Genomic DNA, 24,796 nt, shown 5'->3' with positions numbered 1-24,796 from the left:
GCAATAGACCTTGTACAAGCCAAAAGATTTACTTGCCAAGTTATGTTATGTGCATAATTACTGGATGAACAGTGAGAAAGCCTTTGCGGCAGAGCTGGAGGTGGATATTTGAAATAGACTTGCCTTTGTCTAGAACATGGTTGTTTGCGTTGCACCAATATTTCGCTGCTATCACTCAATCATCGAAACACATTGCTTAGTTGAGCATTAATGAGCAACTTTGCCTTGGACGTTCCACGAGATTTCAGAAATTGAGCAGCAGGCAGAGCGAGCCAGGTGGCCTCCGTTACCAACTGTTTCAGAGAGGACGCGCTTACCATCTCTCCATTCATCCATAAAACGTCCACATCATCCCAGTCGATGCACAGGTTCTAGTAGAACAGATATGCCTCTTTGTTAGCGTCAGTTGTACGAAGGACTTTCGCCGCGGCAAAAGGCGTCGTATGTCACAGCCAAAAATTCTTATGTATACTGCCTAGCCAACGGGATCATTACCCATGGCCAGGCCTACGACATAAGGACCATGTCGGCGTTGGAGTTGGCTGCCTTGAGATATGCAGCTTGTTGTCAAGCTGTCCAGGTTTAGAAAGTGCCTTATACGCGGGGTATTCTTTTTTAATCGATCCAAGTGTTTCTTCCAAAAGCCGTGAAAACCTGTCGGTGTGGTCTGTGCACGCGGAATATTCTTTCAGCGTTAATAATAATAATTGGTTTTCTTGGGGGAAGGAAATGGCGCAGTATCCGTCTCATATATCGTTGGACACCTGAACCACGCCGTAAGGGAAGGGTAAGGGAGGGAGTGAAAGAAGAAAGGAATAGGCGCCGTAGTGGAGGGCTCCGGAATAATTTCGACCACCTGGCGATCTTTAACGTGCACGGACATCGCACAGCACACGGGCGCCTTGGCATTAAATGTAACGACAACAGCAGAATTGAAGCGCGAACTGCAAAACTGGAAGATAATACACTAGAAAGGTAGACTACTAGAGAGAGGTTGATTTTCGCATAGCAGGCGTAAGGGCAGCTCATTGGAAATGCTAATAGTCCGCGCCTACATTTTATCTCTTGCTGCTAATATTTTTTGATTGCTTGTGCTCGCGTTTCAGTTCTGTTGTTCGCTTTTTTATTTGACTCAGATAATTCGGCAAAGAGGACATTATGTCAGTGAAAGAGTGCAAATAAAAAACGACTTTCGAATATTTGGCCTCAGGGCAGAATATTGCATTGCGAAAAAAAGTCTGCCATTATCGAGGGCGAGCCCAACTTATAAAAATTTTCCAATCGACATCGGGATTCGAGATCATGATCATCATCATGATCATCATCGACTGGAAGACGTCGGCGGCGGCGGTGAAGGCTGAGAGCGCGAGAAACAGGTCCTATCGCTTCTTAGATTAATGGCCGAATCGCAGTATCGTATGAATTTGGTGCGTTTTTTTTTGCATGAGCAACAAATCTAGAAAAAGTACACATTTATAAAATTTTTGAAGACTTGTAGAAAATACCGGTTTTACGGTAGCCATAGCAACTGTTTTTGCGTATTGTCGAGACGGCGAAAAACTCGATAAAATATTTTTAATAGCAATGCACGTAAATAATGTGAAAAGTTAAGTTCTAAACACTGAAAAGCGCTTTTTGCCGCGTGTTTAGCGTAAATTCCAGAGCGAATGGCTAATAATAATAATAATAATAATAATAATAATAATAATAATAATAATAATAATAATAATAATAATAATTGGTTTTGGGGGAAAGGAAATGGTGCAGTATCTGTCTCATATATCGTTGGACACCTGAACCGCGCCGTAAGGGAAGGGATAAAGGAGGGAGTAAAAGAAGAAAGAAAGAAAGAGAGAGAGAAAGAAAGAAAAGAAGGAACAAAGAAAGAAACAAAGAAAGAAAGAAAGAAAGAAAGAAAGAAGGAAAGAAAGAAGGAAGGAAGGAAAGAAAGAAGGAAGAAAGAAAGAAAGAAGGAAGAAAGAAAGAAAGAAAGGAAGAAGGAAAGAAAGAAAGGAAGAAAGAAAGAAAGAAAGAAAGAAAGAAGGAAAGAAGGAAGGAAAGAAAGAAAGAAAGAGAGGAAGAAAGATAGAAAGGAAGAAAGAAAGAAGGGAAGAAAGAAGGAAAGAAGGAAGGAAAGAAAGAAAGAAGGAAAGAAAGGAAGGAAGAAAGAAAGAAAGAAAGAAAGAAAGAAAGAAGGAAGGAAAGAAAGGAAGAAAGGAAGAAAGAAAGAAAGAAGGAAAGAAGGAAAGAAAGGAAGAAGAAAGAAAGAAAGAAAGAAAGAAAGAAGGAAGGAAAGAAAGAAAGGAAGAAAGGAAGAAGGAAAGAAAGAAGGAAAGAAAGAAAGAAAGGAAGAAGGAAAGAAAGAAGGAAAGAAAGAAAGGAAGAAAAAAAGAAAGAAGGAAGGAAGGAAAGAAAGGAAGAAAGAAAGAAAGGAAGAAAGGAAGAGAGAAAGAAAGAAGGAAAGAAAGAAAGAAAGAAGGAAGGAAGGAAGGAAGGAAGGAAAGAAAGAAAGAAAGAAAGAAAGAAAGAAGGAAAGAAAGAAAGAAGGAAGGAAGGAAGGAAGGAAGGAAGGAAGGAAGGAAGGAAGGAAGGAAGGAAGAAGGAAGAAAAGAAAGAAAGAGGTGCCGTAGTGGAGGCCTCCGGAATAATTTAGACCACCTGGGGAACATTGTCCCGCAGCAGTGGCTCAGTGGTTAGGGCGCTCGACTACTGATCCGGAGTTCCCGGGTTCGAACCCGACCGCGGCGGCTGCGTTTTTATAAAGGAAAAACGCTAAGGCGCCCGTGTGCTGTGCGATGTCAGTGCACGTTAAAGATCCCCAGGTGGTCGAAATTATTCCGGAGCCCTCCACTACGGCACCTCTTTCTTCCTTTCTTCTTTCACTCCTCCTTCATCCCTTCTCTTACGGCGCGGTTCAGGTGCCGGCCGAGATGTAAGACAGATATTGCGCCATTTCCTTTCCCAAAAAACAAATTTTTCATAAGCTAGCGGGGCATACTTTGTTTTCTTCCGGTTCGAGCTTATACTCGAACGTATCATTATATTTAAGGAAACGTTACTAAGGTTTTTTTTTTGCATTGCTGAGTAAGAGAGATGAAGACTGCATTTGTACAATGAAGCTGCTTGCACCTTGTTGCAGTTGTTGCACCTTGTTGCTGAGGATCAGTTTTTTTTTATTTTTGGCCATACGAAAGAACGAACTCCGAGCTTTATGGGCTCTTGTCATTACTTTGCGCCGTCCTCATTGCAACTGTAACTGCACATCCTCAAGAATTGCCTTTCGCGAAATGCAATCGTGGTCATGCCCGTTGCTGTGTTCCGACAGCAAATGTTTCCCTTTTTTAACAAAACACACGTCCTCCGCCATCTGCGCTCGGAGCATATTATAGTACGCAATGTCTGTCAGAGTAAAGAAAATTCTCCTGAACAGCGAGTTTAACATCATTTCTCGAGAACAGCCTGCGATGTGGAAATTCCCATTGCCGTGAATTCACGAAAAACCAGACATAGAGAATGCATATTAAGCAACCATGACAAAGAATATTTAGAGCGCTTCGAACAATTTATTGCGACACATGAAAAAGTCTAGGGCGCGGTAAGTGTAATCCACTTCTAATGCTGCCGATACTGACTTCTTTCGGCTGGTTTCTGCGAGATAAGAAGCGAGCATGGGTGGATGCATTACAAACATTCCCGCGAGCATGCCCCCTGTGTCTTCACTTGGCTCCTTTTAACTCGCGCCATACATTATAGAGTGAGAGCTATTATAGGCCTTTAGCACATGCAGTCGGAAGGTACTAACGTCGAACTGTGCATGCGCATGCCGGCTGCGCATGCGCTGTGGCCGAGCCTGGCTCTTCTGATGCCAATACTCGTGCGCAGCCGGCGTTCGGTAGACCGCTATGCCTCGACGCTAGTACGTATCGGACCCGCTAAACGCGTCTATTATTAATACATCCGCTGCCAGGATCAACTTGGCTTCGGTTTCTTGCCACGTTCATTAATTTACTGAAAAACATGGCACCGAGCTACTGAGCAACCGCGGGGAGATGATCAAAATGATCAATTGCGTTGCACTGGTGCTCGCAGAAATAAATTGTTCATCATAAATTCTCTTTTTTCATTTCTACGGATGCATGCGCATCAAAGGCGCACGCATATAAATGGGTGAGTTAGTGGAAACCATGCATAATGAAGCGCCCGAATTGCGTGCACCCAGAAACGCATATTAAAGTTCACGGTTTAAAACTGTTTTTGAGAGCGGACGCATGGCACTGATTGCTACGTCATTAACAGCGCCACGTGTGCTGTCAGGACGCTTAGCAGGATGATATCAAGTGGTCGGCTATATATACTGCCGCTGTGCGAGCAGGCACACAAGAAGCTCTGTGCCGTCCAAGAAGAGGGAAGAGTTACAGCGTGCCTCAGTGACCATGAGGACTTCGACTTTTGTCCTATTCCCCCTGGTTGTTATTTTGGTTCACCTATGCGAGGCTGCAGTGCTGCTATCAGTGGCACCATCAGAATATGCTGGAGTAAGTTGGCTATTGCTAATGCGAAAGCATTATATGACAATGTCGCGTCATCAAAAGCTTCTCCGCATGATTGTGTCGTTAGCGTGTGATGAGATCTCACTGTGGGAAAATTTGGTCGATGTGTTGCGATTAGGTAATTACCCTATTGAAAAAATGTGTACAGGTTTGAATAGGTCGACAAATAGGATTATGGCACATTTCGTTTAACATTATAGGATGAAGCTTCCAAAGCGATTAAGCCTTTCAGAGACTCCTTAGTGGAGGTCTCCGTATAACTTCGATTACCCGTGATTAATTACCGTGCACTTACATCACATAGTGCATGCAAGTCGTGGGTTCGAACCCGCCCGCTACGGTAGCACTTCGATGGAGACAAAAAGTGAAAGGCTCGTGTACTCTGCGTTGTTAGTGCTCGTTAAGAACCTCAGGTGATCGAAATTATCCGGAGCGCTCCACTACGACGTCCCTCATTGACTGAGCCACTTTGGGGAAGTCCATCCTATAAAGCCAAACCAAATGTTCCATAATCCTATTTGCTGACCCATTCAAACCTATATGCATTTTTCAGTAGGGTAATTTTACGCGGAAATTACATCTGGACGTTAAAACAGCCACGGACGTCGACATACTGCCTGGATGTCAAAACAGCCATGGCGTCAACACAGCGCCTGGACGTTAAAACTAAAATAAATGAAAGAAAAATGAAAAGTAAAAAATAAAATAAAAATGAATAGAAAGCCTACTGGCGTCGTGGAAAAAAACAGCATTCTAGAAAATTGTATGACGTCGGATCCGCTGACGTCACTGCGTGTATATACATAGAAGCAATGCTTTCGCATTTTTTCCAATGCGGGTCGCCGCAGTGATCTCGAAGTTTTTTGTTGCCCTTCGTGGTAGCGTCTACTTTTCAGTGGAGCCGCTTTCGCTATGACTACTGGTGCTGCTTTTTGAGGGCTGTAAAATGCGAGAGCACGCTGAATAATCGTCGCATGCTAAACCGCAACGAGACGTTTGAAACTGATCTGAACTTTCACATGCAAGTTGGCATAGTAATTGTATGGAGAGATTCACGTAAGACTGCACAATTTTCAAAAAATTCCTTTAGACACTGGTTTGGTGAAGACCCTTTGATATCAATCATGTGTGTTTATGAGTGCATGAATGTTGAGCATGCTTGATATCACCTTTCACCTTTTCTTTTTTTTCCTTTTCCTCTCTTTTTCACCCTCTTCTACTCTTATCTTCTTCTCTTCCTTCACCCTCACCTGGTGTAGCATGGTAGGCTATAGCAACCAGGCTTACCTCTCGCGTATTCATTAAAGTCTCTCCTCTCTAGAATGGGAGCTACAATTATTTCATGCTTAAAAACAAGGTACCTGGTAATTCACCAACAATTCACCAACGTGGGTGCGGGGAGAAGGAAGTATGCACTTTTCAAATGCTTTTGTTTTCGTCCGTGCAGTCTAAAAAAAAGTGCGAGAGTTGTTCGGCTTCAAGCGAATGCGGAGAAAATCTTTGCTGCATGAAACGTAAAGACGGCAGACAAGAATGCGAGTCCTACGTCAGGACAACTGGAAAACCTTGCTCAAACATATATACGGGGAACCGTGTCTATCAACACTGCCCCTGCATAGGTTTCGGTATGTGCAGTTTTTCTACTTTCTTGTATTCAGGGTTGTCACGCTTGTTGATTTCTTACTCAAGCGGAGGGGGATGGGGGAGGGGGGTGGAGGCGATACGGAAATCAGAGGCTCCTTATGACACGGATCTGAAGGGAGCCAGTAATCACTGAAACCTAAACTAGGATACCTTTTTTAGATTCTGGGTGTTTATCAATGAAAAATTAGTAGCCTAATAATTTAGACTGAATAGCAATTAGTTAGAAACTAGAAGAACAGGCAACCCCATGACGCCAGTGGGATCCAAACCCACGACCTCCGTGTGTCGCGTACGGAGCTCCGCCAACTTCACGTCGGCGGCGGTCCAACTTCCTACTTTCGGGTGTATTTGCGTTGCGTATAACAAAAATGAATAGTTAGGTAATTTGTCTTTACTAATTAATTAACTTTGGCGAAGGAAAAATACTGCAGCCTTGGCCACGCGACTCAACAGCCCACAGTTGGTTTCATGTGGCTATAGGATTCTCCTTCTTTTAAAAGCTTGGTTATCTTAAGCTGGGACACCTGTATGTGCGGGCGGAACGAGTAATTGGTCATGCAGTGTTTTGTGATAAAAAACTACCAAAGACGCACAGGCGTGGTAGTCACTTCAGTGGTAATTCTAGGATAAATTTTTATCGCACATTCAGTTGCAGTTAACTGAAAGTTGGTTACAGTGAAACGTGCGGACCTATTACGAATAATTTATATCTGGTTCATAATGACTTCAGCGCTCAGGTGCAATATTGATGATGCGTGTTCTGAGTGCGAGCGAATGACTGTGCTGTAAAAAACAGCTTCCTGCTAGTGACTGAATGAATGTGGCATTTGAGGTACTCAAGCATGTGATTGGCTTTGTTTACGATGTATTTTATGCGCGTTTTCCAGGAAAGAGTAGATGCGCATGACGTGAGTGGCGAGATACTTATATGACAAGACTGCATCTAAATTGTTACCGTCTAAGTCATAATAGGTACGTTGCTGGCTGAGAGGGAGGTGCACCTGAGTTTACTTCTTTTTTTTAACTTATAACGTCATATGCTAACAAGGCTGTTACAAAGGCACTTTTCGGGCTGTTTCTCAAGTTTACGGAGCACGTTAAAGCTTTCGAGCGTGATGACGAGGGGCTAGGCAAAAATCTTCTCATCTGGTCCCCTTACTTCATGAAACCACCTACTTTCCGACCCATCCGAATAAGACGTTCATTGGGCAGTACGTGCAGGTAGAAGTTGTCGATTACGACATATTATGACGAAAGCGATGCAACTTACCGCGAGAAAGTTCTATGTAAAGGTGTCGCTGCATATTGAACATGGATGAGGAACGATGGTCAACCGTTTCCTGCGAATGTTGAGTACGATAACATTTGTTTTGCCTGAAATGTTCTTATAAGAGCCCCGGTGTTTGTCTCTGTATAGACGGGGTGAGAACGAAGAGAAGAGAGCTTGTGTGATTAGGGTGTTTGCCTTAATTTTAAGAAATATTTAAATGAATGCCTACATTTCGCTCATCTCTCCCTAGGAATTTGCCACACGAGATATAACGGAAGCACTTATTGCGTGTTTCCAGAGCCCAACCAGCTGCCAACATCCGATTAGCCACAGACATCTATCAATAGAGAGGAGGTAGCGTAGAATTATAATTATCTCGACTGTGTGTGGAAAGGCAAATTGGAATAATAAAGCCGGCCGTTTCAAACAATGCCTGTCGTATCTGTCAGTGACTTGCTTCCGAGCCGTGTATTATGCCACAACCCTGTGTTTGGGCATTCACAGGGTGGGAAATGCCGTTGTTTTTGTGATAGCTAACAATAGTTGACATGAAACTGGTCTTTTCTCAGCAAACGCACGAAATACCCGTGCTCAACGCGTTTCTGACGATTGACCTAATAACGCTCTCCGAAAGACAACTTCGGGATTGACAACTGCATGAGTTACTGCCATATGGGTATCCGTTTGTATTTGTTTCTTGTCGAGCCCACTTATACAAGGAACCTGGCGGTTGCGCGCAATACCGTTCGTTGTATCTGATTTTCGTAGCATCCGGACTCTCTTCATTACTACCCAAAATACTAAATCCGCTCAGAGTGACGTTTACTCCTCAAAAACTGCATCATGCACTTCTGTTGCTTCAAAGTGGGGACTTACCACGGCGCTTTCCAGGCTCTCCACTGCAGGGCGGTCATGTCCCCCACGCCGATATTCTTGCTGCCAAAAATTTGCTTGAAGAAAGGGATAAAACCAATCATGGCGAAAGCGCCCACGGCAGCTGGGGGCAGGTCGGCCACGTTAATCAGATTCCTAACGGTATAGGGGAGTGCTCGTCGTTTGCGTACAACGGCTTCGTCAGAGAACGGCTCTACAAAAGTATAGACACCCGAAGCAACATTCGGCAAACTGTACATCAACGACGTGTTGCCACAAATCAACATGCGCCGGATCATTTTACACAATTTCTAAAAATAGCCTTTTAAGTTAGAAGAGCGCTTTTTTTTCGGAATAGCACTCTAATGCAGCTAAGACGTGCTAACTAGCAAGTCGGTTAACTGATATTCAATAGTTAACTTTCTGACTATTATTGTTAGGTTCATTAATTATCGATAGGCGTGTAGCCCACCGTAAGGAATATCCATGTAAGTTTTTATAATTTCGAAAACGTGGTTATCAACGGCGTTGTGGCCAAAAAAAAAAATGTTGGCTACATCGCGCCAAAATACATGCGCTTTCGAGAAGCTTGCAGGCAAAGCAATCTCTCAAGTGCACGTAAGTCGTCGAAATGGTCAAAATTGGTTGGGCCACAGTGCCGATGTTAGCCGCATTTGCTATATGCGGTGCACCCTGAGACGAGCAAAACGGGCCCAAATAATAAATTAACCTAGGTGCTGCCATGAATGTTCAGGCCTTGTTCTTTGTGTTTTATTCGCCGTAAAATCAAGTCGGATGATCAGGCAGCATCCCGAGGTTCACTGCTAAGTAGACAGTCGACACAATCAGCCGTGAACGCAGCTGAATATCAACATTTGTCGTGTTTCAGGGCGCCTGTCGCGCTGGCAGAGGCGGCCATTCTCAACTTCTACGTACCGCTGTTCTCACAAGCAGTTGAAAATTGACCGCCAAGTGAAAAAAAAAGAGAAAGTAAGACATAAATTAAACAGTTTTTTTTCTAGCTTCAAGGCACGTGGTGCACCATGTCAAGAACGTCTTTTCTTTTGCACAGACAGTGCCCATGGGGCATTCTAAACGCCAGCGCTGTCGTAAGAATAATAATAATTGGTTTTTTGGGGAAAGGAAATGGCGCAGTATCTGTCTCATATATCTTTGGACACCTGAACCGCGCCGTAAGGGAAGGGATAAAGGAGGGAGTGAAAGAAGAAAGGAAGAATAGGTGCCGTAGTGGAGGGCTCCGGAATAATTTCGACCACCTGGGGATCATTAACGTGCACTGACATCGCTGTCGTAAGAGCAGAACTCGTTCTCGTGCGAATACAGAATGTTCCCTTTAACGTTGGAGTTGTCTGTACATTTCGAGGAATTGCTCCACGGCTACCGAAACAAGGTGGCGAACATTGTGAGGCTCCATATGCTAAAACGAAATAAAGAAAAAAATAAGGGGCCAATTTGACGCCTTAAGAGGGGCAATGCGAAAGCGGTGTGTTCTGGATCCATTGCGTGCGGATGGAAGTTGAAGAAGACGGAGACATCCGAAGCACAGCGCGAGAGACTGGCAGATAAACACGCGGGATGTTCGACTGCGGCAATGGCGTAGTCTCCAAGAAACAGTTGCAAAATATATTGAAATAATCAAACTTTAGGATACGGCCCCCGACTGGCTCCCGTACATTGAAACCTTTAGGACAAAGAATTTTAATAATAATAATTGGTTTTTGTGGAAAGGAAATGGCGCAGTATCTGTCTCATATATCGTTGGACACCTGAACCGCGCCGTATGGGAAGGGATAAGAGAGGGAGTGAAAGAAGAAAGGAAGAAAGAGGTGCCGTAGTGGAGGGCTCGGGAATAATTTCGACCACCTGGGGATCTTTAACGTGCACTGACATCGCACAGCACACGGGCGCCTTAGCGTTTTTCCTCCATAAAAACGACAAAGAATTTTAGCCTTTCTGCGTTAGTGACAAGTTGGCTCGCGGTTCGTGTGTACTTATTGTATATTGTATGCAATAAAAAAAAGGACGATGGAGTAGCATATAATGCAATCGGCAGCAACGCTGACCTTTTCGAGCCGCCGCGGGTTCGCAAGCGACTCGCGACTGTGAAGTCTGTTATTAGCATATTTATTTGTTACTTCATCCGCCCACGTGACACTCCGACGCTCCCTGCAATGCTTTCCCTCCGCGGTAGCGATGTTGATACCGCCACAGCCTCCCGACTTCTCCGCTACTTATGGTTTTTTAAATGTGGCGCCGTCATCTTATTGTTTCCTTGATGTCATAACTCTCCAGATCAATCACTGAATTTCGTGACAGAGAACGCTGGCGTTTTGCCTCGAAGACAGCGTGAATCTAAACGCATTAAAAACGGCTAAAGCAACACCCGAGCCGTACACATTGTTAGTCGGCACATCACTGCCATGCACGCCATGTTTCATAAGATATAAACACATCGAATATGAACCCACGCAACTCGCCCTTTTTATCATACGCTTTCATGTTCGACCGCTAGAACTATACACTGTTTGGACGCAAACTAAGCGCTCGACAAGGGCCGGCTTCTCTCTGAAGAGGAAATTACGGGAACCACTGTTTCATAATTTCTTTGGCATTTTATTCAATTTTTATTTCTTCGCCCTAATTCTCTGACTTCAGCTTTACCGCGAGGTCTTTATTGCCGCGATCAGACAGGCGGCGTGCTTGCTGACATAAAAATTGCATATCATCGGATGTATTGGTTCGAGTTACTCAGCACACTAGATAAAACCTACATGGTAACGAAGCATTATAGTTTGTGCATGCACAGCAAGCTGTAATGTACGCATCCCTTAAGGTACACACGATTTTCAACAAATTGTCAAGTTGTCTGTTTTACGATCTTCACCAGAATGATGTATTTTTTTTAACTGTTATTACTAACCCTATTTTGCCCTTCTGCAACAATCCCAAATGGGATTAGCAGTACGTATAAATAAATAAATAAACAAACAAACAAATAAATAAATAAATAAATAAAAATGCTGGAAGTATAGGTCTTTATAGTTCGCCCATATGCGTTTATCTGCATGCTGTCTGCTTTCTTTTCGTCTGTTTGCTTCATTGAAAGAGCGCTGACTTACTGCAGCACAATGTTATGACACTGGAGGGATCTCGGCACAGCTGCCACATGTGCCAGGACGGAGTGAGCCATTGTTTATCGCATTTGTCACGACTGTAGCTCCAGCAAGAGATGACATTTTTATTCTTCGGTGGCTAAATTTTTTGTCTCGTTTTTGCATTTCATGATTTTGAAACGTTTCATTTGCGCACGTTTTTAGGCAGGATTGCCAACACGGCTTGTGCAAATGTCAGGATTTAGCGTCGTGGGCTCAGCTTATAAACCAAGTTTGGTGCGCATCGGAAGCTTTTTTTACTACAAGCCAGAAGCGAAATGGGCGCTAAACCGATTCTTTTAGTGGCCAGCATTTTATTCGCGATGCACGCGATGAGGAACTTTGGTGCTGCGAACGGCGACGAAAATAACGCAAGTAGACTTTTCTGGTTGCATGAGCATTTCTGGTAATCTATCATTCCAGGCAAAAAAAAAAAGAAAAATGGAGGGGGGAGGGTGAATACTGGACTAGTTTATCGCAGGACTAAGGCCGATGCCGCGCCACGCACATGATGGCAAGGCAATAAATGCACAGACCCGCGGCAGTGGCTCAGTGCTTACGGCGCTCGACTGCTGACCCGAAAAACGCGGGTTCGATCCCGGCTGTGGTGGTCGAATTTCGATGGAGGGGAAATTCTTGAGACCCGTGTACTGTGCGATGTCAGAGCACGTTAAAGAACCTCGGGTGGTCGAAATTATTCCGAAGCCCTTCACTACGGCGACCCTCATAGCCAGTAAGGGTCATTCTGGGGGTGTTTCATGTAGGTTCCGAACCGGGGTCAACTCAATCCCCAAAACTGATCTTTGTGTGGTTCATTGTCATGCACATTCCCTTAATTATGATGATGAAGTCCTCAGACTGAATGGCACATACCCACGACGGGGAATTGTCCAGGGTGCAATGCTGATACAAACGCACACATGGGTGAGGAGTGGAGTAAATGAATATTTTTTGTGACGAAGACTCGAATTTGGATGAAAAAAGGCGATAAAAAACACGGAAATGAAAAAGCTGCCAATTCACAATCTACTATGAAAATCTACTTGATGCAATTATATATCCGTGAAAAAAATCGCACACTGGTTTCAAGGCATATATATCCCTTGGCGCTTGCCCCATAGGAGACGAGGATCAGAAAAAATAGAGGAAGCCCCAATCGAACGGGGGGGATCTACGGGTATGTTCTACGGAGAGAAGCGAACCGCCGGCAAAAAGAGGAAAAAGGGATCTATTGACTCAATTTCGCCACAAGACTCACCGAGGTTGGTCAGAGATAACCCCGATCGACATAAATAGCGATTTAGTCGCGGTATTCTGCAGCGCAGGAGGGTCATGGACACCATTTCCTCAAACTGCACATCCACACACTCCAAGGAAATGCCAGGTGTTAAAAATCTGCTACAGCAAGGAGAGGCTCATGGCTCAAGTAGTGGAAGCGCTGGAACCGTTGGAAGCGTGCTGCAGTCAAGAAGACAGTATTAGGGACAAACGGGACAATAAGTCCCCTGAGGACGGACTTAGCTAAAAAATCAGCCCTTTCATTAGAAGCAATGCCACAGTGCCCAGGCACCCAGTGAAAACGTACATCTATAATATGTTGTGGAATAAAAAATTGAAGGGAACGGCTCATAGGAGTATCCCACAATTTTTCGAGCGCTGTCAAGATGGAAAGGCTGTCTGAAAGTATAATAACCTGAGAGGTACTGCAGGGAATCCTTATTAAGGCCAACTCAATGGCCAGAAACTCGGCGACAAAAATAGAGGTATAGTCAGGGGCCCGAAATGAATAACTCCTATCAAGAGCCATTGAGTAAATGCCAATGGCTGCCTTTTCATTTTGCTTGGAGGCGTCTGTAAAAACGGCAATATGGTTAGGAAAATTATCCAGATATTCCTCAATGAGCCCATTTAATACACTGAGAGGCAGATTTTTAGCATTACCTGGGAGGGTGTCATCAAAGCAGGCGACAGTATCAGCGCGGCGGTGGATAACTGGTACAACCGAATTTTTTCAAACAAATTTTTGACAGCAGGGAATTTGTGAACAAAACCTGAGGAGGCTTATACCTAGGCCAAAAAGTACAAAAGAATAGAGATGAGAGTGTAGTAAATATGGGGCTTGCCAATCCAGGAACACGCTCCAAAGACCTTAAAAACGTCCGCACAGTAAGAAGCTGAAACCGCAAATTTAGATCAGGTATCCGCGCCTCCAAGTACAGCACAGCACTCGCCACTGATTTAGGCAGACGTAAGCAAAGGCGCAGAGCGCGTCGCTTCATAACAAACAGGGGTTCAAGCTTGTACCTTGGGCACCCAGAAAAGAGAACGGAGCCGAATTCAAGTATTGGCCCCACAGAGGCCTTATAAAGGAAGAGCGAAGTGTCCCGACGCATACCAAATTTTTTGTTGCCGATCCTAACAAACCGGCCAAGGGCACGCTCACCTTTAAGCACAATGCTTTTAATATAGGGCGGCAAGTCTAACTGCGGGTCATATATTATATCCAAGTAATTGACAGTATCAACTTGCGGAATTAGGATAGAGTGATACGCCTAAGAAATGTAAAGAGGGGATGACTGTGGGTAAACAAGGACGGCCCACTTGTTGACATTTAAAGTTCACATGAGGCTGTCGAGCCAAACTTCAAGAGCATTTAAATACTCCTGCAATAATTGTTACAGGATATGAATATTTTTGACAGAAGCGAAAAAAATCAATATCATCTGCATACACATAAGCTTTGACGACCGGGTGAATAGGGATATTACGCATTAGTATATTAAACAACAACGGCGAAAGAACGGAACCTTGTGGGATACCTATATAGACTGGTCGTATGTGTTTAACATACCCTTAGTGCAAAAGAATGATCTGTTCCTCAAGAACTCTCTTATCCACGCGAAGAAGCACCAAGGAAGTTGTACACCAGCTAGCTTTAGAAGCAGAATGCTGTGTTCAACGCTGTCATACGCCTCAGCAATATCTAAAGTAACAAGAGTAGATACCTCTTTTTGCATCATAGCAGCCATAATACGGCTCTCCAAGTCTATGTGCGCGGTCCAAATTGAACACCCACTGCGAAAACCAATCTGAGCTTCACAGAAGCCTCGAAGAGACAGAACATGATTCGTGAGGCAGCTGAAGACTACCCGTTCTACAAGCTTAACCAAATTTGATTTGAGAGCAATCGGCCGAATATTGTCGAGATCAAAACCTCTTTTTTGGTCTTTTAGCAATAAAATATAACCAATCAAGATACTGTTTGCTACTACGCAAGGCTGCTGCATTCCAAGTAGCTCTAAAACGTTATTTCTTTGTTTGCATGAAAATAAATAAAGTGACCTGAAGGCCATTTTCTTGTACAGTTTTTAAAAACCGCATACACGCGATAAATTAATACTTTCTAAAATGTGCCCTGTGCATCTGTTTAAACTACCACATGAACAGTTTCCATTGCAACGCTGAAGTAACATCCCAGGACCAGACCTGCTAATTATTGAAACAAACAACGCCCGCTACTGACGTAAAAGATTAGATTGGGCAAGTTGGTTTATCACTGATAGTAAAAGCAGCAGCGCCCACAAGAAACAATGAAGAGGAAAAAAGGGAAAACGACAAGGACGTGCGCTGGTAGTCATCCTTGCTCACGATGTTGCTTTTAGCGTGCATCAGCACTCTTGAAGGAGCAAGCAACTACAAGGTCAGCGCAAATACAGCCCCACCGATACACTCACCTGACCCGAAATGTTCGTCTGGGCTTATGCTACTGATCTTGAGTGCCTGGGTTCATACCCAAACGCGGCGGCCGCGTTTCGATGGAGGCGAAACGCAAAAGGCGCCCGTGTGCTGTGCGATGCCAGTGCACGTCACAGATCCCCAGATGGTCGAAATTATTCCGGAGCCATCCACTACGGCCCCTCTTTCTTCGTTTCTTCTCTCAGTCCGTCCTTTATCCCTTTCCCCGAGGCACGGTTCAGGTGTCCCCTGATATGTAAGACAGATACTGTGCCATTTCCTTTTCCCAAAAACCAATTTTCAATTTTTCATGCTTATATGTATACCGGTCAAAAGAGGCCTCCCACTGAGTGTTAATGCTGACTTCTAAGAGAGCAGCTACTTTTAAAGGAATCTGGCGCTATGCAAGTAAGCTATGGCAGGTCCAGCCAAGAGAGTTAACTGCGAAGCTCTGGTGATGAGCATCGTTACTGGGTGAACATGGAAAAATCTTTGAGCAAGTGATGAAGGTGGATGCTTGAAATAGAGTTGCCCTTGTCTAGAACATAGCGCCCGTCCTTGTCGCCTCGTCTCTGTCCTCGTCTGTTCAGCGCTGCTTTTCCAGAATAGCTATGCACGTTGCACCAATATTTTAGGGCTACCGGGGAAGCATCCAAAAGCGTAACCTAGGTGTTGTACCCTCATCATTAATGAACAGCTTGGTCTTGGCTCTTCTACGAGAATAAATTGAGCTGCAGAGGAATTAATTGCAGAGAGAGCCAAGTGGCTTTCGCCGCCGCTCGGTTCAAAAAAGGACGCTCTACAGCCATGCATTCATTCATGCATGAGACGTCCACTCCGTGTCCTTCGGTGCAAGAGTTTAGTGTGACCGATACGCCTTTTGTGCGGCGTTAGCTTTATGAGATACTTTCTCCAGAGTAAAAGGCATTGCCACAATCAAAATTCTTAAGTATACAGCCTGGCCAACGGGAGCAGTATCCAGGTGGGCTTATGACTGCATGCCAAGTATTCCTGACGAGCGTATTTTTCAATCGGTTGTTGTTTATGAACGCATTTTTTCATATATCGTCATATTCTGCTATAACAATCAGTATATTCACAAATCTCTCCTCGGCAGACTTGCATTTTTTTCTTTTTATCGTTTTCGCTATCGTCAAAAACGTTCCCTATGGCACACTTAACTACTTGACGCGAGTGGTGGACAAAATTTAAAAGAAAGATTTTGCTACGAATCGGAAGAGTGTAACATTATTTTCTACATTTCAATACTTTCCAATACTCCATACTTTCCTCACAATTAAAATTGATGCCCAAGAATCCTGGGCTTGTCACGCCGTCCATGTTCAGAAAGCTCCATTATATACAGGGTGTATCTTTTAATTGTTGCATTTTTTTATAGCCGTGAAAACACATCGGTGTTGCTTGTGCACGTCGATTTATATGGAAGGCGGACATCGTGTCAGTGAAAGAGGGCTAATAGGAGCTGAATAACTAAACTTTTAATTTTTATATTTAGGGCGGAAGATTAAAAGGCTGCCAATGTCGAAAGTAAGCCCAGTTTTCAAAATCCCTGCAGCGCCATCGTGGCCAGAGAATAATATCGAGCATTGAACTATGGGCATGGGGAAATGATAACTGTAGAAATGGGTGGGTGCGTACTATCAAGAGTGTACAGTCGGGATGATATCTAATCAACGTGTGCTTAAGAGTGTGTGTTGTCTCGAATGATGTGGTTTAGCTTCCACTGCCCCTAGCGTGGTGGAACGGCGAAGGGTCTAAAAGTTTTCTCCCCTCTCGACGGTGGTTACTTGCCGCCCTCTTGGTTGTACTGAAGCTTTTCTGCCTCCCGCACATCACCAGTGTTTTTTTTTTCTTCATTTCTATTTCATTTCATTTCTTCATTTCTTTTCTTTATTTCCAGAACCTGTCTGGAGCAGACTCTGTCAGTCAGATCAGGCTTTCAACATCAACTTAAAACTTCGCGGCTAGCACGACCCAGCTGCATTTGCAATCTATTCGTCAGTGACCTTTGCCAGGTTTAATTAGCGACCAGTGTACTTACTTTCTAATTTCTTCAGTTAGGCATCACGGGAAGCTGTTACGGCTTCTTGGTGACGTCGAAATAAAATAAAAAAGAATGAATTAACCGATTCTAAATTAACTGATGTAATCTGCTTTCTAACTCACACTCGACTTCAACAAAATCTACCCTTCGAAAACATAATTCACGTCGCATACATGCCCTGAATTTCACTTTCGAATCGATATGTATTTACGATCGGTTCGTTTTATTTCTTTTTCTCAAGAGTGACGTGGTGTGGGGACGAGGGTCAGATGACATATGCTCCAGCTCCACTAAATGCGGGCACGGTTACTGCTGCAACCAGGGCAGCAGCGGGAACATATGCGGCCCTCAAGATGGCATTGGTCAATACTACTCGAATAAGGTTACTGGCGACGTACACGTCAGTAATTGCCCGTGTAAACAACTAAGTAAAGGCTACATTAGGAAGTTGTTATACGACGAGTTTAGCCGTTAATATAAAAGCGCATTTTTTCCCTCTGTTTTCACGTACCTGCACTGAACGTTGTCGTATTCTTGTGTTTCGAGGCACGTGGCAGGTTATGGTCAGCTACCAGCGGCAATTGGATAGCTTCATTGCTTCCTCCTGGTATCATGCACAGGTAATAGCTTCTCCGCCAATATAGTTGCTCTGGGACTTTAACTAGGGCCCCATGTCGTGATATGCCACAACCGAAAACTCGCGCACTGACCTGCCAGCTATCCAGAACGTTTTCCGCATTGGGTGCGCGTCCTTGATAACATGCTCTGTGAGCCCGCACCATCCGTGAGGACCTTGTTCTACTTCGATCTTGACACAGGTACTCTAATGACATCTGCGGCGAGAGGGGAGGGGTGTGTTTGGTAGTTCTCTTCGCGCCACAGGACGCCAGCATGTCTAGCATATTTTATGCGTATTTACAGCAAAATATTATCGAAATAACTTAAACTATGCAAAATAGAGCCGTGACGGTTTGCTGCCTCCACCTCCTCGAGATACGCCGTTTGCTTGTGCCCCACAGCCGAACACTTGTCAGATGCTGACTCCGAACAGTATAGCCCACTTTGTCGCAGTGTTCATTTATGGGTCCCTAATAGACTGTTTCAAGATATGAAAAAAGTGTGCCAATAACAGAAATGAAGTAAAATAGAAGATCACGCGGTAGAATGAGACTTTCCACCTATGTGTTGGGTTAAAGAAGTGACAATGTGAACTGCACTTCACTGCATTCTTCCACATCCACCACAATATGGATGGATGCTAAGAGCCGCTTCCTTTAAAACGGGGTGGTGGCGGGCGCTGCCAGGCTCAGAAAGTTGTGTTTTTATAAAACATTTTTTTTTTTAAGTTAACCAGTACACAATCTACGAATTTACCTTTTCCAACACAAACGCTATAGTAACTTTTAAGCTCATAAATTCATTTCCTTAAGTTAATTCCTATATCTACACCTACGCGTAACCTGCCCCTACACTTACACATAAACGTACACTCTTAAGCCTGCGATTTTAAGTCGAAAGCGTTAAGCAGCCCGTGCCACAAGAAAAGCCGGTGTCGGCGTCGGAGTCGTCGATCGCGAACGAAATATGCACAAAAAATTTCCAAAGAAGCAACGTAGGAGGCTATCTTGGTGGCCCACCTAGGGCACGTGACCTTGTGGCGCCATCACAATCTGCTCACCGGATTGTGAGCGAAATGCCCGCCGTGGCAGGTGGAGGTCAAATTAACGACCGTTCCAGAGGAGCAACCTATGTCTCACAAGCCCGAAAGGCGGCAGCATCTGTCATCGCAGAGCAGGGCCGCATAGATCAACCGCTGCACCATTGTGCCGGGAGGGATGTTGGGACTCCCAGGTGTCTATGAATGTAAAATCGAGAATTACCACCTTTGCATATATGGGCCCTAACCCATTAACGCTATGACGTCATACACTTAAGGTGGAGCTTAAGTATCCGCTCCATTTTTTTTCTTTGTAGCATTTACATGCGGATATAAAGGCGAGAGGATCAGCATCTGCGAAGCTCCGAAAGGCGAGCGCAAATAAATGTTACTTTGCACCTAACATTCGTGGCTGCATGGTGCCGGAATGTTTACACCAGTACACCCAATATACACGGAGAGGTAAATGGTGCCCATTGCGAGCAAGACGCAAACTCGACACTTGGGAAACCGGTGATCTATCGATGTGGTAGGGCAGCAATGCGACCTCCAGCGGTGTGACGCCGTCAGCCGAGAGGTGTGATTCCTTGACTGTTGGTCTTTGGACAATCGTTATGCACCCAGCAGTCTGTACCGCAGAAATGTCTAGTGAGATGCGGATGGAAAGGGGCGACCTGAGTAACAGCACAACACTGGCAAGACAGAACATAGAAAACCCAGAAGCTGATGCTACAACCAAGCTCTGTTCCTAACAATAAACCAGAAGTTTTCAGAGGTTATTAAGCATCAAAACACCGCACTCCACTTGTAAACTGCAGATGCGGACCCCATGATCGTATGAAGCTGTTCCAAATGTATATACCTCGCTTAAATGGCAGCTGAGGAGGTTTTAGAATTCGATTAGTTTAAATGAGCCGAATGTGTGAAGCTTGCAGGTAAAACATGCGAAATCTTTTTGCACTGGTATTTTAAATGGTGACGTAATCGGCGACAAAGTGGCGTCGGCGTTCAGGCTTCTCTGCAGTGCACAGCGACGAGCAGAGGCCGCAAGGATGACGTCACGTACGGCGGCACTACGTCTCCAGCGATTAAAGAGTTGTTTCAATGAAGAAAACGAATGCCATCGAATGTGGAGCTCACGAATCATCGTTTGATGGCATCGGACTACGCGTTGCAGCATCCAGGCTAAGGCAGCGGAAATCTGAAATTTCGGTAACAATGACGTCACCACTAGTTTTCCCGCACTCCTCTAACGCAATAAGGAGAAGTCTGAACATCGTCGCTGTTTTAATCGGTGATTACGTCACCATTTTAAATGCTAGCGCAAAACTACTTTGCACGCTCCTTGAATAACGTCGAATACTAAATAAAAAAATCACCTTCAACATTTCAAGACTGTAGACTCTATACTGTTTCAGTTCCACAGGAATTTCCAAGTTGCGATAGGTTTTAAGATATTCATGAAATATTTCCTTGCTATGCTCTCAGGGTGACCCGGAAATGTACCTACGCTGAACGCCTAGTTTCGGAATAAGGTGCAAAAATCTGGAAAACGATTCGTGAATATTTCAAGAACTATCGCACTTTGATAAGTTATGTAAAACTGAAACAGTCTGGTATCAATACAGTCCTCGAAATAGAGCTTACAGCACTCATCACTAGGTGAATAACTAAAAGGAGAATGCACAAATTTCGACCAATGAGCCGCATAACCACCTGACCGCTAGCTCGTTGTGTCCGTCGGGCGCAACACACGTTGAGTGAAAGCAGCATCCACTTCATCGTTAACGTCGTTTTGTTTACAAGGATGCAAACATTAAAAGAAAAAGCATCTGCCTTTTACCTAGCAACTTAGATCTTAGTGTGAGAGCGCTATTCCAGACGTGGCAGCCCCGAGCACGAATTTTGTCTTGTCTTGTGTTCCGAACTAATTCCGAGCTTAGCCGAATTACTTGGGTAACCTCGGGATTAGTTCGGCATTACCCGAATTATTCGGGTAACCTCGCCTATGTTCGGAGGAGCGTCGCGCAAGCTGTAGCAAATGGGAGGAAGGTTGCAGTTAGTTTAATGATTGGTCGCGAGAGGTTGCTCGGAAAGAGCAACCTGGGTCGCACAATTCCTAGCGGTGGCTGTGATAGAAACAGTCACCTGCCAGTGCAGGCCGTTGCGCTGCGGCGCTGGTAGTGGTGTGAGGACTTGCCACGGTCTGTGAATGTTAGGTACAGAATGACCGAATCTACATACACGGGCAGTGACCCACTAAAGGCCTTAAGGCGGAGCTTAAGCGTCCCCTGCTTTCGCACGTGTACTCGGTTTAACCACGTTAGACGTTAGGTGCAGGTTATAGAACCCCAGGTAGTAGAAATTTCCGCAGCCCTTCACTACGGCGTCCCTCATAGCCTGAGTAGCTTTGTGACGCTAAATCCCCATAAATCAAACCAAACCGGTACCGGTGTGGACACACCGAGCTCAACAGGTTGACTACCATTTGCACAGAAGGTTAAGCGTTGCTCGAGCTTGCAGTTTGCGGGAACTCACTTGTTGTGTTATGGTCAGCTTAATGGCGCAATTTTTTGCACCCATGGTCAAGCATCTATGACTCGCAGTATAGAAACATACTGGAGTGAAAAACTTCGCCTAAATAGCCGTGGACTGCTATAGAGCCTCAGACGAAACTGCCACCCTTTCTAGACTATCCTCCTTGTTCTCCAGGCACGGGACATCAATTATGGTGAGGCATAAAAAAGAATAAAATAAAAGAGCATCTGCCTGCGCCACAAATATAACAGGCATCCAGTCACGGGACAGCAATATTGCGAAGAAATCAAACAGGGCTGGTAGCGCGGCAGCCTCCAGCAACAGCATTCGATAGAATCGCGCACTCGGCGATCTTACACCAGATATCGCGGCAAAACCTAGGTGTACGCTCGTACAACTACGTTAAAGATTTTTTGACAGACAGGCGAGCCTTTTTAGTGGCAGGCGATATCCAGCTAGAAGAGCAAACGCTGGGAAGCACCGGCACCCCGCAGGGCTCCGTCATCGCGCCCATGCTCTTCAACCTGGTCATGATCGGGCTAGCAGAAAAGCTGCAATAACTCGAAGACGTCCGGCACACCATATACGCCGACGACATAGCCCGCTGGGTGCACGGAGGCAGCGACTGTCACATCGAAACGGCACTGCAAATAGCAATGGAGACAATACAGGAATACCTTGTGGGTACGTGATTACGATGTTCGCCGATAAAGTCGGAACTTCTACTCTACTGCCCTCTACTGCCCTACGCAGAGGGGCAGACCACTGGGGGTGGTCGGAATGCGGGAAAGACCAGACGAGAATACGAAGAGATCAGACTACGCACGAGTAACGGAGCAACCATCCCGATAGTGCCCAGAATTAGGATCCTCGGCATGATAATCGAAGCCAATGGCGTCAACGGCGAAACGATCACTAAATTACAGCACAAGACGGCTAACGCCATGCGAATCCTCAAGAGGGTCACCAGAAGAAGAAACGGAATGAGGGAGGCGAGTCTCACACGACTCATACACCCTTTCGTCATGAGCCATATTGCGTACGTCGCGGCATTCCACAACTGGCACAAGGGAGAAGAAGCCAAGATCAACGTCCTCATCCGCATGGTGTACAAGATAGCACTGGGTCTAACCGAGTCCACCAGCACGGACCGATTGCTCCAACTCGGGCTTCACAACACGCTTACCGAAATCGCCGAGGCGCAGCGCACTTCACAACTAGAAAGATTAGCGGGCACGAGAGTAGGACGCCAGATCATGGAAAGTGTCGGCATCCGATACCATGCACAACAAGGCCAGAAAGTCGCTATTCCGGACGCGATCAGACAAACTCTAAGAGTCAACCCGATTCCACGGAACGTCCACCCAGAAATCAACCGGGGAAGAAGAGTGGCCAGGGCCAGAGCTCTCCTACACAGCCACGGAGACGAAACGGGGACAAAGTTCGTTGACGCCGCGGAATACGCAGAACGCTCGCGATTCGCGGTTGCGGTCGTCGATTCGAGTGGCGAAACGCGCATAACGGCAGGTGTAGCGTGTGAGCGCGCAGAAGAAGCGGAGGAAGCAGCGGTGGCCCTCGCCCTCGCGGATCCGACGTGCACCACAGTTCTCTGCGACTCGCGACAAACGGTCAAAAACTTCGCCAAAGGATGGATCTCACAGACAGCGGCCCGAATCGTGAGCAATAGAAAAGTCCAGTGGGAGGAAGCTTTTCAAACCAGAATCTAGTGGTTCCCGGCGCACATGGGAGAAGTGTCGAACACATATCGCAACCGAAACGAGACGGCACTCGCCAAGGCGCGCGAGCTCGCGAACCGCGCCGGCGACCGTCGTCCATGAGACAGCACCAAAGACTGTTTGACAAACTACAACGAAATTACCAAGGCCCTCTGAATGGCCCGCCGAACCTTCCCTCCGCCCAACGATAAGCTGGACAGGGCGCACGCGGTGGCCCTCAGACAGCTGCAGACGCTTACGTACCACAACCCCGCACAATACCACAGACTATACCTCGGAACATACCCGACAAATATATGCAAGGTCTGCCGCACTGCTATAGCAACTTTACCCCAAATGCTCTGGGACTGTAACAAAAACCCTGAGGGTGCTAACTCCGGAACCCTCCCACCGCGGGGGGCCGCTGCCTTGCGCAGCCCCAGCCTCGGTGACCAACTCTGGGTCGTCCAGCAGGCCCGCGAGGCGACGGCGAGGCAACACCTCGACGTCCCCACTTGGGAGACCTAAGGCCTCGTCGGCGAAAGCTCTGCAGGACTTTTAAATAAAGTTGTTACCAACCAACCAAACATGGCTGCTACTAACAGCGCACTTAAAACATTGCATAGCAGGCTCACCAGAGTTTCTAATCCGCCACCACTGGGATGGTAAGCCTGACCACAAACCCTGAGCCGGTGTAGACCGTACTACGAACATGCTCTGCACTCAAAACACGAATACGCCTTTATAGGAGTAAAACTAGAGTAAGTCCTGTAGCGCACACCCTTTTATAAAAGCGCTAGAGGACAGTTTACTTTTTTTTTTACTCCTCTCTGTTTAGAGTGATGCAAACACACACAGATAAACTACGAAGCCACTTGAGACAAAACACACAGGACAAAGGGACCGCGCCCGCTGCAGACGCCAACGCCATTCCATGCGTGGCCCTCACCGAGCACATATGGGTCCCTGAATACGAAATGTGAACGCCAGTCCACACAGAGAGGGGCCGGAACAGGCGTATATCCAGAAATAAAGCTGCCTGCCTCCGTATTCCGGAAACCGAACCGAGGTACGTGTGCCAAACAGTTGAACTCCGACATATGCGACAGGCGACTGCGACCTACGTCAAATTTCAACGCAAGCAAGATTGAGTGGCATGGCTTTCGCTGTGCACGCCTATCCTCTCGCAGTGCTGTCGCTTAAAAATATGTGTAAATGAAAGTTTTCAGTGGAGCTCTGTGATTTTGTAGCTAACCTATGCAGTAAGGTAAGCTGTATACGTACTACCCAGTAGGTTGCAGAGATGCGTTTTAAAACGAGCACCTCTATTGCGAGCCTGATACATATTAACATGTCATGTCATCTTCGCTGCTCACCTAATCAAAGTAAACTAACAATGTTGCATTTGAATCGTCTGTTACATTGGTATTTGCTGCTGAGGGCAGTCACCATCTATACGTTGGTCCTCAGGGCACCGGTTATAAGTTGCACGGGGCCCACGGACAGCGGCTATAAGTTACAACCCAAAACCCTGTTCCTATGTACCAAACCTGAATCCGCACGCCCCGCACAACTC

The 24,796-nt window shown here is 45.6% G+C and overlaps 1 long non-coding RNA gene across 1 annotated transcript; it reads left to right on the top strand.

The window, feature by feature from the left end:
* The first annotated feature begins 4,243 nt into the window (after positions 1-4,243).
* On the top strand, positions 4,244-7,881 carry LOC144106821 (uncharacterized). Its single transcript, XR_013309123.1, has 3 exons — positions 4,244-4,535; positions 5,998-6,175; positions 7,715-7,881. It is a non-coding gene; the product is annotated as an uncharacterized LOC144106821 (long non-coding RNA).
* Positions 7,882-24,796: the final 16,915 nt, after the last annotated feature.

Source organism: Amblyomma americanum, chromosome 10 (genome assembly GCF_052857255.1).
Source record: "Amblyomma americanum isolate KBUSLIRL-KWMA chromosome 10, ASM5285725v1, whole genome shotgun sequence".
NCBI classification, from domain to species: Eukaryota; Metazoa; Arthropoda; class Arachnida; order Ixodida; family Ixodidae; genus Amblyomma; species Amblyomma americanum.
This window is presented reverse-complemented; position numbering and strand designations above follow the sequence as displayed.